At 36.3% G+C, this 13,574-nt stretch overlaps 1 long non-coding RNA gene across 1 annotated transcript in view; it reads right to left on the bottom strand.

Moving 5' to 3' along the window:
- The window catches only part of LOC128316455 (uncharacterized), a 123,355-nt gene that overhangs the window by 32,248 nt on the left and 77,533 nt on the right, over nt 1-13,574 (bottom strand). The gene's annotated exons all lie outside the window — the stretch shown is intronic.

Raw genomic sequence — 13,574 nt, 5'->3', positions numbered from 1 at the left:
GGGCAGAACTAAATTTCCAATTTATTTGGGTAAACACCTAGGAATGTGATTGGTGGGCCATATGGTAAGATGATTTTGGCTACGTAAGAAACACAAACTGTTCTTGAAATGGCTGTACCATTTTGCATCCTCACCAGCAATGAATGAGTTTCCACTGCTCCACATTCTTACCAGCATTTGATATTGTCATGTGCTTTGTTTTGGGGTTTTTTGTTTGTTTTTGATTTTTGCATTTGAGCCATCTTAATGGGTGTAAAATGCTTTTTAAACTTATTTTATTTTGTATTATTTCTCTTCAATGCTGACAGCCTATAGAAATACTAAGCTGTATTCCTGCTAAATTAAAAATCAAACTTAAGCTCTACATGTGTCTCCTTTTTTTAAAAGGTAAAATATGTATAATTCTAGAAATATGCTCCAAAAATTTGGTGATAAATTGAATAAGATAGGAATTGAATACAACAAAACTCCTTCTAATCCACAATATTATGCAACCTGAGCTTAGAAGAGACACAATAAATACCACCATTTTGAAAAGAGATGTTTATATTACATCTATTATGAAGAACCAGCCAATTCCAGCCTGAGCATAAGACATGAAAGAAATAAATGCAAATAATTTGAGCTTTTTTAAGAATCTATTCCAAAGCCACTAAAGTTAGGCTTGCTGAGATGTAAGCCAGGCTTCAGACACCTATAAAGCACCTGATTTATTTTCAGTAAGAGAAAGGTGATAGGTAACTTACCAATAGTGTATACAGATTTTTTCATAAGGAAAGTCTTAAAGATGCCATAATCTCCATTTCAATAATTTAGGCATTTTACGAATAAGAACTCACTATACAGATTCACATCACACTTTGGAGAAGGAAACAGTTGTTGAGGATCTACAGAAAGCATAACCAATAACAAGTGTACTCTTCTGAGGGGCTCAGGATGACACCCTGGAAACAGAGTGGGTTTTACAGACTAATGGAGTTGGGATGAAAAAAGATTTGCTGTCTGGTCCATAGCAAATGCTCAAGAAATCTGTAGAGGCTTTGAGGTAGTTGCCATGTGTTACAGGTTGGGGTTTACAGGAAGCAGATTCTTAGACACAGAGTGTAGCATGCAGGATGTTTATTGCGAAGCACCCTTGAGATCAACAGCCATGGAAGAAAAGGGAAAGAAACAGATTGAGAACAGAGAGCAGTAGGGCTGCTAGGCCAACCCAACAGGACCAGACATGCCCTTGGGGAGCTCTAAAGCTTAAATGGCCCAAGAGAATTACCCCACTTTTGGTTAAAAGGACAGGGAGTTTCTACCCTTGCCTTGATCAATCAATGGATGTAAACCACCCCTAGAAGGAAATGATCTTGGGAAAACTGGATCCCTGCAGCTTATGGGGCTCCAAACTGAAGGCTGTCTGCTGACAACATTCCTAACAGTTAGAAGGATCTGGGTAGGCCACAGGCCACTCCTTGCGTTCCTATGATCTCTTTTTTCATATACATCCAAAGAGCAGCTACTCCACGATTCCAGCGAGTCTCCTTTCCTGGAAGATACTTAGAAGAGGAGGTCTACAGGGATCAAGTTTAGTCCTGGCCACTGAGGCTGGTTTTTAGGCTGTAGCTGATAACCCACCTCTTCCTATTTTCCATCTATTCTGTGTTCCTTTTACTTTCAGATGCTGGTCTTAGTGGTGTACCAGGTGATATGACCTAGATCCTCATCCCCTATGGGTAAGGGCATTTGGTCACCATGGCCTTCTCAGACCACAATAGTTATACTTGTCTATTTATTAGCAAAGAGATGCTCAAGTCAATTTCAGATCCCAACATATTCTTCTGGGATCCAATTGAGTAATAGTGGTCCTACCTCCTCCTGATAATCAGGTTGATTACCCAGACAAAGTTGCTTGCTGAGCCCTGTACATAACATAGGACTTTAGGCAGCTTTATAGTTAAATAAACCTATTGATGTGTCCACTGGGTGGATAGCCCCCCCCCTTCCTTGGGGGACAGAGCTTTTTATCCCTGCAGAGGCTGGACTTATGGAAATGAGACAACCAAGTTCTCTCATTGAGTCATTGTGAGTGAAAGTAAATGAAGCCACTCCTGCTTCTAGTCTGGCCTCCATGCCCGTGTACTCTCTATTTGGGGCACGGCACCATATACCAATGCAAACTAATTTTTGTAGGACTATGGACCAGTGGGGAAAAGAAATTTTGTTTGAGATATTTTTTAAAACTTTGGATTTTAAGATTTAAAAAAAATCTACAAACAGTAGAATCCTCTCTGTGCATTAGACAGGGGTATACAGTTGTATACATACCAACACAACCATAAAATATTTTCATCACCCCAAAATATTTCCTCATGCTGCCCCTATCCCCTGGCAACCTGTTTTCTATACCTGTAGCTTTATGTTGCCTTTTTTGTGTGGCTTCTTTCTTTTAACATAATGGATTTGAGATTAATCCATGTTGCTGCATCTATCAATAATTCATTACCTTTTATTGATGAGTACTTTTGTACTGTATGTATGTACCACAGTCTTTTTTATCATCTCTTGAAAGACAAAATTGAGAAATTTCCAGTTTGGGGAGATTATGAATAAACCTCATATAAACATTCACATGCACAGTTTTGCATGAATAGAAGTCTTTATTTCTCTTGGGGAAAAAAACTGCCTTTTTAACAAATAGTGTTGGATCAGTTGGATCCACAAGAAAAGAAAAGCTAACTTTTCTTTTACCATACACAAACATTAATTTCTAGTGGAGTGTAGATTTGTAGTGAAATATTTCTTAAGCATGGTGTAACTATCATTAACCATAAAAGAATCATTGCTAATAAAGGAAAATAAACTATATTAAAATGAAGAAACTTATCAAAGCTATAATAAGAATGAAAGGAAATAAGTCTCAGAGTAAGAGAAGGAATATGTAACACAAATACTGAGAGAGGGCTCATATCCAGTCTTTGCATGTTCTGTGTACAATCAATTAGAAAGTGCAAACAGCCGGGGGTGGGAGAGATGGACAAGGGAGCTGAACCAGAAACCTAGAAGAGATGATACCCAAAGGAGAATGAACCTTTGAAAATATGCTTAACCTTTTCAGTTAGCAGGACAATGCAAATTAACACCACAACTAAATACTATGATACCACTACACATACAATAGAATGGTTAGATTAAAACACCGATAACACAAAATGTGGTGAAGGTAAGAAATAATTTTGTAAAACCACTCTTACTACTCATTTGAAATCTACAGAATCAAGTACACATGTATAACAACATTGCACACAAGAATATACAGAAGTATTTGTAATAGTTCCAAGTTGGAAATTTCCCCAAAGTACATCAACCACAGAATGGAACAATTTAACTGTGGTATATCCATCCAGTGAAATACTATCTGGCATAAAAAGGAAGGAATAGTAGAAACAACTATGACAAATATAGTACTGAGAAAAAATAGACCTAAAGGCAAAACCAGAATACAGTTAAAAATCAAGATAGAAATACCCGGGGGATGCATGAGGACAAGAGGAAGGCTCTACACATATTCTTTCTTGACCTTGGAGAGTTACAAGGTTTTCTTCATGAAAATTTATTGAGCTGAACATTTATGTTCATGTACTTTTCTATATGGATATTATACATTAATTTTTAAAACTTCAAAAAATAGCAGATACTAAAATGTTTCCAATAATTCTGAGCCCAACTAAGTTAATGTAACTCTAGTCTAAATATTGTGCTTTAATTTTTTAACCCATCCCTCCCTCCAAAAAAAAAAAAAACCCACACAAGAAAAGGCTATTAAGCTGTCCAACAGGCTGATATAGGTTCAAGAAGGAAAAATAAAATGTATAAGGGTGACTCAATACCTAATATTCTCTCCCTTATGGCTTATGTGACTTTTCTTTCATCATGCTTTTTTTTTTTTAATTTTTTTTTCTTTCATCATCCTAGATCAGCTCCTCAACAGAATAGATTAGCTGGATGTCCCCATGCAGGTTCTTGGTTTGTTGCTTACAGTCTTCAGAGTGTATTCATGTGTAGATGTGACATGCATGTGTGAATGTACCTATTCCCTGCCCCACCCCAATGTTTGCTGAAAAGAGTATCCTAAAATCTTTTTGATTTCTTGCTGTGCCCTCACTTCCATTGCTACCCTACTCACTGAGGTAGAGATGGTTACCTGATTGGTAAGTTTGGAAGAAGACTGAGGTATGCGTAACCCAGCCCTTTCCCCTCATCCCTCCTCTTCTGCATTTCCCAATCAACACAGAACCTGGCTCTGGTTTTCTCAGCTACGACAGAAGCTTAGCACTAGAGGTGCTATCCCTGCAGTGGGGGCTCCTCTGTCCTATGCAGCATGACCACGATGAAATGACGTACATCTGTATTCTTGGAGGGCTTAGGTTGCAAGCCCATTTGATTATTACAGTGAACTAAGTTTTTCAACTCAGTCTCTCTCAGTAACAGTGGCAGTCAGAATGGCCTTCATTTGTCTTGCTGGGTTTTGTTTCATTTTGTTTTCCAATTTTTCACTTGGTTCAGAGCCAGAATAAAAGAAGGTAGGAAAGAGGTGCTACTTATTAAGCATTCTCAAGACCCACATAACGTGCATAAACTGTAATATGGAATATGTTCATAAAATTTTATATAAATAGAGTCATTCTCTTAAATGTTATTATATTCTAAATTTGGTATTAGAAATACATTCACTTCTTAACCTTCCCCATGTCAAAAACTTCTTCTCTGTACCTTCCTTAAAGGCTGAGGCTTTTCATATTATTTAGTCTGACACCTCAGGAAAGATGAGGAAAAAAGAGAAAAACAGAGAAGGGAAAGAAGAGAAAAAAATATCAATAGTGTTTTCCGTTTATTCAGTGCTGTCTGTGCGTCAGGCACCGAGTGATTTACGTGTATTTTCTGATTTAATTCATGCAATAAACCCACCTTACAGATAAGAAAACCGAAGGTAGGAAAAATTAAGCAAACTGCCTAAGACCACAAAGCTTGATAAAAGTTACATTTCTCTAAACTTCCATGTCATTTTCTGGCTGTTTTTTTTTATCTAGCACTTGCCCTTTTTTTGCCAAATGGTACTATAATTATTTTATGTTTCCTGTCTCATGAAATCAATTATTAGCCTCTTTAAACCATGGATTATTTCTCCTTTCAATTTATATCCACAGTCCCTAACACAATGCTCTGGACCCAACAGGTGCTGAATAAATGTTTGTTGGTGGTGGCCAAGAGCTCATGACAAATGAGACCAGAAGACAAACAATATTAAAATATGACTGGATGTAAAATATGGAATTTGAAATCGTGCAAGTTCAATGGATAAAACTGGCAAACTGGTCTCTGTTCCACGCACACTACAAAAAGAGATATTATCTACAAATAAAATGCGTGGTGAAATTTTTACGAACTTTGAAACCAGGGACCCAGTTCTACCACTTATTAGCTATGAGACCTTGAGAAAGTCCTCTGCGTCTCAGAGTTTGTTTCCTTTTCTCAAAAGGAGTCACGTCTTCCTGAAAGCATTATAAAGAGGTAATAACAGCCTGTGCAGATTTAAAACTGTAATAATATGATACCATCAATTTACATTTGTCTTTTGATAACACCATATGCCACAGATAGAATAATATATGATATCACACAATAATAATATGCATAATATCATATAATATGCTTCAAAGACATAATATTACATCATGTTTTTTAAATGTTTATTTTGAGAGAGAAAGAGAATCCCAAGCAGGCTCCACACTGTCAGTGCAGAGCCAAATACACAGTTCCAACTCACGAACCATTAGTTCATGACCTGAGCTGAAATCAAGAGTCGGAAACTTAACCGACTGCCACCCAGGCACTCCTAATATTATACCATGTTACACTGCCATTTTGTAATATCTATTAATTTTTTGGTCATAGCCCAGGGTGAGCTCTCAATACACATTAAACCTGATTTTCTAGACAGAGAAAACATTGTTACTGTCACTAATATGAAGTTGCTGTTTCTTTCCTCTGTCTTATCTCCCCTTCCTGCCTGTCACTTCTGTCCCCAGGCCATATGTCCTGTCAGGACCATGAAATATTAATTAACTCCTTCAGGGAAAATTTTTGCTAGGGCTTTCTTCCACCTACTTTTTCAAGCTCCTGCGACTCCCTCTGCCCTCAATCTTCTATTCTTGCTGCAGACCTGGATGAAGAATACCTGAGCTCATACTGGCAAATTGATGGGTCAGCAGAGTCTCTATTAGGTCATCTTCAGGTCTCTGCAGCAGCATAGAGTACTGGCTGTGCATTCAATATGGGCTTAAAAATGCCTAGTGGTTAGAATTTAACTTTATCATAGAATGAACTCATCTGTATTGTGTCTTTTTATGCCCTCTCAAGAAACTCTTTATGTTCAGTGTAATTGGGTCTTCCTGAAAGCAAACTTCTAAAAGAAAATAATCATTAATTTAATATTTTTTTGAGTAACAAAGGATCATTTTTAAGTCTTAATTTTTTTAAATGCGTAACTTATGAATTTTAAAAATTCAAAGAAGATAAATAGGAAATAAAAACTGGAAAGCCCCCATGATCCCACTTTATCACTGCTAGAGATAATCATTACTAATTGATTCTTGTGTATCTTTCCTGAAATATATGCTAGTCACACACACCCTCATACTCCCTGCCCACACTTACTCACATACTAGAACCATACATGAACTTACTTTTTTTAAAAATACATGTAGTATGTACTATTCATGTTGTTCTAAAACTTACTTAAATCTCTGAAATAATCATAATAGTTCTATACTGGACACAGAATCTATAATATACAACCAATTATATTCATAGCATCCCATTGAATGGACATTCTGTAATTTATTGTACAATTCTTCTATTTATGAACACTTCAATTTTTCCCTTTTTTTGGGGGGGAGTAGTTTACAAAGTGCTTCACTGAATATGATTGTGACAATTATTGCAAACTTGAGTCAACATTAACACATCCACCATTTTGTCCTCTGTATTTAAGATTCTCTTTTTTGGTTGCCAGAGGGGAAGTAGGTGGAGAAAACGGGTGAAATAAAGGAGATTAAGACTATACTTACCTTTATGGGCACTGAGAAATGTATAGAATTACTGAATCATTTTATTGTACATCTGAAACTACTGTAACACTGTATGTTAATTATACTTGAATAAAACAACAGAAACAAAAAAACATTAACACATTCATAGGTGGCATAAAAAAGGGGTATAAGGGTGCCAATCTTATATTTAAAAAAAATGACAATCTATTACACTGCTGTCTTACCTTGTCTTTTTTTCACTGCTTTTATATTATGTTAATGGCATATAAATGTAACTGTACTTTTCATTCCCACTTTTTCTTGCCATAAAATATGCCCTCCAAAATGGTGACAGTCTTGTGCAAAAGGGGAGAGCTTAATACATTAGCATCTGAGTGGTACTTCTCTAACATTTTGCTTCAGAATCCTTTTTACACTCAAAAAATATTGAGGTCCCAAAGTGCTTATGTTTATGTGGGCTATATGTAATGATCGTTATTTATCACACTAAAAATTAATACTAAACATTTATTAATAATTATTTAATATAATACTAAACCCATTACAAGTTAACATAAATGATTTTACAGAAAACTAACTATATTTAAAAGAAAAGAATTAAATTCCAGTATCTGCTTCTGAATTCAATTTACTGTAATATCAAATATCCGGTAGCCTCTGGAAAACTTCAAGAAATTCTCATAACATAATGAAGGTGACAGGACAACTGATAACTTTGTAGTATTATTAAAGAAGTCTTTCACCTTGTATACACCTAAAGAGGTCCTTCAGATCCCCAAGGGTACTTGGAGCATACTTTGAGAACCACTTTGTTAGAGCAAGACTTTCTGTCTATAGAAATAAGGATATTTGTTTGATTTATTATGTCTTTTGAGTTTGGGTGTTCAGACTTCAGAAATCAACTAATTACCTGCAAGGCTATTAACACAAAGCTGATGCAATGAAGAAAACACCGCCAAGGTTTCAAGAGTTGATTATGTAAAGGGTTTTTTTGTTTGTTTGTTTGATTGTTTTTTTGCTTTTTGTTTTGGCATTATAGTTATGGACAAACAGATCCTCTGCTATAAGAATTTATTTTGGAAAGTTCTGAGTCTTAGAAAGACTTAAAATTGAAGTTAACAATAGATATGTTTCACAATTTGATTTTTTGTATCTTCAGTTATGCCTTGTGATTAAATTTCATATTGCTTGGGCTCAATTTATTATGTTATTAATTCTTTTCCAATGACAGGAATGATGGAAGTTCAATTTCTGCATGAGAATATGAGCTGACAAGCTTTCTCTCAACCTTCCCCTGGGATTTTTGTTTTGTCTGTTTTCCTATTGAAATTCAGAATCTGTGCTATTATTTTTCTTTTATTGCCTTAATTTATTGTATACACATATAAAATTTATATACCTTCATAAATGTGATTCAGACATGTGTATTTCTCTTTTGTTTGCCTCCTCCAACTTTCCCTCTAATCTATTAATGTCATTCCCCTCCCCCAAAACCCCAAGTAACCCATATATTCTCTATTTATTTATTCGCTCTCATAATAATGCACTTCCTATACACCCACATAAATGCAAACATACATATGTACAAACATTTAAAGGTACACATTTTTTTCCAAATATATGATCACCGTATGTACATTTTTCTGGATCTTGCTTTTTTAAACTAAATAATTATCCATGGAGAATACCAACAATGGAACTAGTATAGTTTTATTTTTTTAAGATTTTATTTTTAAGTAATTTCTGCACCCAACATGGGGCTCAAACTCACAACCCTGAGATCAACAGTTGCATGCTCTACTGACTGAGCCAGTCAGGTGCCCCAGAATTAGTATAGTTTTAATTCATTATTCTTTTTTAAAAATATTTATTTATTAGTTTTGAGAGACAGATAGAATGTGTATGTGCATGTGAGCAGGGAAGGGGCAGAGAGAGAGGGAGAGAGAGAATCTCAAGCAGGCTCCGCACTGTCAGCACAGAGCTAGACATGGGGCTTGATCCTACAAATCATGAGATTATGACCTGAACTGAAATCAAGAGTCTGATGCTTAACCAACTGAGCCACCCAGGTGCCCCTTAATTCATTATTCTCAAGGGTTGAATAACATACTTACATACATGGGACGCCTGGGTGGCTCAGTTGGTTAAGCATCCAACTTCAGTTCAATTCATGATCTCACCGTTCATGGGTTTGAGTCCCACATTGGGCTCTGTGCTGACAGCTCAGAGCCTGGAGCCTGCTTCAGATTCTGTGTCTCCTTCTCTCTCTCTCTGCCCCTCCCCCTCTCATGCCGTCTCTCAAAAATAAACATTAAAATTAATTAATTTAAAAAATCTTTAAAAAAACACGAGAGAGGCCATTGTTAGAGTTTATAAGTAAACCTCTCTTCTGCTTGCTTCCTTCTCTTTCCAATGAGAACCAATTGGGAGTTGTAACCAGGAGCCAAACATATGAAGATGAAAATATCACTTTTAACACAGAGGAAGGCTCAGTCCAAGGTATGGGGTTGCTAACCTTCACCTCTGATTTCACAAGGCTTATCTACACAGCCCCTCAGAATGTTGAACTATAGGGACAAGGTTACCCTTCAAATTGATCACCCAGAGAAGTGGAGAATTTGTGATCTTTTTTTAGACATGCTAGGGCTCAAGTCTGAGTACTGGTACTCTAAGTGAGCACACTGATGACAGAGTAACTGTTCTCTCCATGCATGATCCAGCACTGTTGTAGAAGTCAAGCTGCTATCTCCTGAGCACATACCAGGAGATCTCCCCACTTCCAGCCTCTTCATATTAACTTAGATTCAGGAGTAGGAAACCTCAGTTCACCTGTTCATCAACTCCTAAGCTAAGATCTTGAAGATCAATGACAGGAGGCTTTGCCATATAAGACTGATGTAGAATTTCCTTCCAAGGGTCCATGAATCTCAGCGGTGTGCTGGACTCTGTGGACACTGCTGTCCACAGAGCTCTTCTATGGGCTCTGCTATTTACTGGCCAAGATGCTAAATCAGAAAATTACCAGCCAAGACTTCATATGCCTCTGGCTCACTATCAGCCCCAGAAGATCCTAAGCTCAGGAAAGGTAGATAGACTAGGAGTAGGAGCAGAAGGGAAGCAGGTGAGGTTCACATAGGCCATTTCTGTATTATCCTCTCATTGTCATTTTAAATAGTATGTAATATTTATTTTTCTATATTCTCAATGTAGAAAGTGAAATTTGGGGGAAAATCAACCAAAGATAACTTCAATTAATGTGTTAGAATCTTTCTTTTTAGCTGTTCTCTTGTATCTTTTAAATTCTTACCAATAGATTTTTTTCTATTATATGCACACCTTTTCAGCTTTATAGAGGTATAACTGACATATAAATTTGTAAAATATTTGAACTGTACCTCGTAGTGATTACGTATGTATATTCTCTGAAAGGTTTCCCTCCATGTAGTTAATTTACACATCCATCATTTCACATCTTTTGAGAGGGGTGAAAACATTTAACTTCTATTCTCTTAGCAAATCTCAATTACACAACACATTGTTATCAACAATGTCTTACATTAGATTCTCATATAATTATTCATCTCATAGCTGAAAGTTTATATCCTCTTAACAACCTCTATTTCCCCTACTCCCCCAGTCCCTGAAAACCACTTTTCTATTGTTAGTATGAGTTCAACTTTTTTTTTTTAAGATTCCACATGTAAATGATACCACACAGTATTTGTTTTTCTCTGTCTGGCTAAGTGAAACATCACTTGGCAAAATGCCCTTAAAGTACATCTATGTTGTGCAAATGTTAAGATTTTCTTCTTTCCTACAGCTGAATAGTATTCCGAAATATATATCAGGAATACACACACACACACACACACACACACACACACACACACACACACGGTATATCATGATATATGTGTGTGTGTTATATATATCACATCTTCTTTTTTAATATTTATTTATTTTGAGAGAGAGAAAGAGACAATGTGAGCGTGTGAGCGAGTGGGGGAGGGGCAGAGAGAGGGAGAGAGAATCCCAAGCAGTCTCCACACTCAGTACAAAGCCCAATGCAGGGCTCAGTCTCATCACTGTGAGATCATGACCCGAGCCAGAATCAAGAGCTGGATGCTTAACCCACCTAGCCACCCAGTGCCCCCATATTAAATCTTCTTTATCCACTCATCTGTTGATGAACACAGGTTATTTCCATATCTTGGCTATTGTGAATACTATAATGAACATATACATGTGGATATCTCTTCAAGATCCTGTTTTAATTTCCTTTGGATATATACCCAGAAAAGGGATTGCTGGATCCTATGGTAGTTCTGTCTTCAATTTTTTTGAGAAAGCTCTCTTCTGTTTTCCATAGGAATTGCACTAGTATATATTAGTTCCAAATGAAAAAAAAATCCCTATGTCATAACACACACAGAAAGCAACCCTATATAGATAAAGAAACTCATCTCTACAATAAACTCTTACATTACATATGTGCACCAGAATAAGTGTGTAGAATTCACAGCTTCCTGAAACCTTGTTCTTAACAGTAAAGAAAAATATATGATAGCAATTCAATGTCCATCAACTAGAGAATGAGCAAATAAACAATTATTTTTCACCCAGTAGAAATTATATAGTAGTAAAAGGAAATGAGCTATAGCTATATATAGTATTAATAATATACTACTAATAATAGTATAATATTAAGTGAAAATACAAGTCCAAATACTACATATGGTATGGTATTATACTGTTCTCATTCTTGGCTTAGGTAGTGTTGTCATAGGTGTTTATTATATTGTGTGTAAATAAACGTATTAACTGATTAAGTGGTTGACATGAAAGAAGGTCATGTGTGAAATTAATGATAATGTGTATAATCCAGTCCAGAAAGAAAAAATCTGTGTTTAATACACTAAATTTAAATCTTTACCGAAATGCCTATTATTTTTCCTCTGCACTAGTTATTCATTCTTACATAAGGACGACTGTATTTCACTTTGAATGCTTTATCACATATTCAATATGTACCAGATAAGTTCTCCATCATTGTTCTTATTTAACAAGGCAGCCCTCACTTTGCCCAGTACTGTGTTAACTGTACCGCATGCACATCAGAACTGTGTCCTCTATTTGCACATTTCCTCAGTTACTATGAAACCATGCACAGTGAGGGCATAGGTCTGACCTACACAAGTTTTAGTTAATACTATACTACACAAAGTGGCGACTCTCTATATTCTTCAATATTTCATCCCAATATTCTGTTAGATAAATTTAGAAACGTGTCAAGTTAAAAAATAATATTATAAAACTCATAGATTCAATGGGGGATAACAGCCATATCTATAATTTTCATCAAAAACTACTGCAACAAATAAAAATATTAGGTAAAGTTGCCAGCTATAAAATAAAAATACCTAACAGAATACTTGAAGCTATGTCATATAAATGTCTACTAGATGGAATTAGAAGTTAAACCTTACTAATCCATGGAACCTCTTGACTCCTGAACAGAGCCATCTTACAACCATTCCTAAGTTGATTAACACATGTTTTAACGGCCTTGGAATGTTCTAGGGTACAGGAACCAATTTCCTATAATAGATCTCGATTTGTGTGGGACAATGGACTCTATGAGAAAATATCCAAGTACAAAGTAAGTCGTATAGAGTGCACAAGAGAGCAGTAGAACCTGAGTTTGTCAAAGAGCAATAATGTTCTCATGGAGAGTATGAGACCAGATTTCACTGTGCCCTTAATATTGCCCCTTGGGAGGCCTATTTGCTCTGAGACAGTGAATGATTTAGAATAAAAGAAGAATCTACCAGGGGTCCAACCTGCTTGCTCTGAGAAAATATTTGAAAAGATTAGTCATATAAAGAAAAAAAAAACCTTTTTCTTATTTTGTTGTGTTTATGGCCAGAAGAAAAAAGTATTGAAAACAGAGAATTCTGTAGCAACACTGGCGATCACATGCGCAACAAACCCTAAGCCACAAAGGGCAGGGATAACCAGAAGAACGGACACAGGAACAGAAAGATACCAGAACTGCAGGAAGGAGCTTTGTGTCTGTCAGAATTCTGCCTACCCAAGCACTCCTAGGAATTTCACCTCTTCAAGAAATTGTGCAGGAAACCTGCAGAAAGGAAATAAAAACGTGGAATTCCTGTAAGTCAAGAAAGTATTAATTTAGAGATTTGAGGCTTGGGATGTTGCTACAGACAGAGGAGTCGTCAGGAACACATGGGTGACATATAAAAATCCACAGCTTTCCTAGATGGGATATGATAATATAATGCTATATCGACCAAAGAATTTTTATCCCCCTGCCTTCTTTAACTCCAATGGTTCTTACCAATGACAATTTTCTCTCAGAGACTATCTGGAGACATTTTTTGGTTGTCACAACTCAGGGTGGGTACTACTGTCATCTAGTGGGTAGACGCCAGGGATGCTGCTAAACGTCCTAGTATA

This window comes from Acinonyx jubatus, chromosome B4 (assembly GCF_027475565.1).
Source record: "Acinonyx jubatus isolate Ajub_Pintada_27869175 chromosome B4, VMU_Ajub_asm_v1.0, whole genome shotgun sequence".
NCBI lineage: Eukaryota > Metazoa > Chordata > Mammalia > Carnivora > Felidae > Acinonyx > Acinonyx jubatus.
This window is presented reverse-complemented; position numbering and strand designations above follow the sequence as displayed.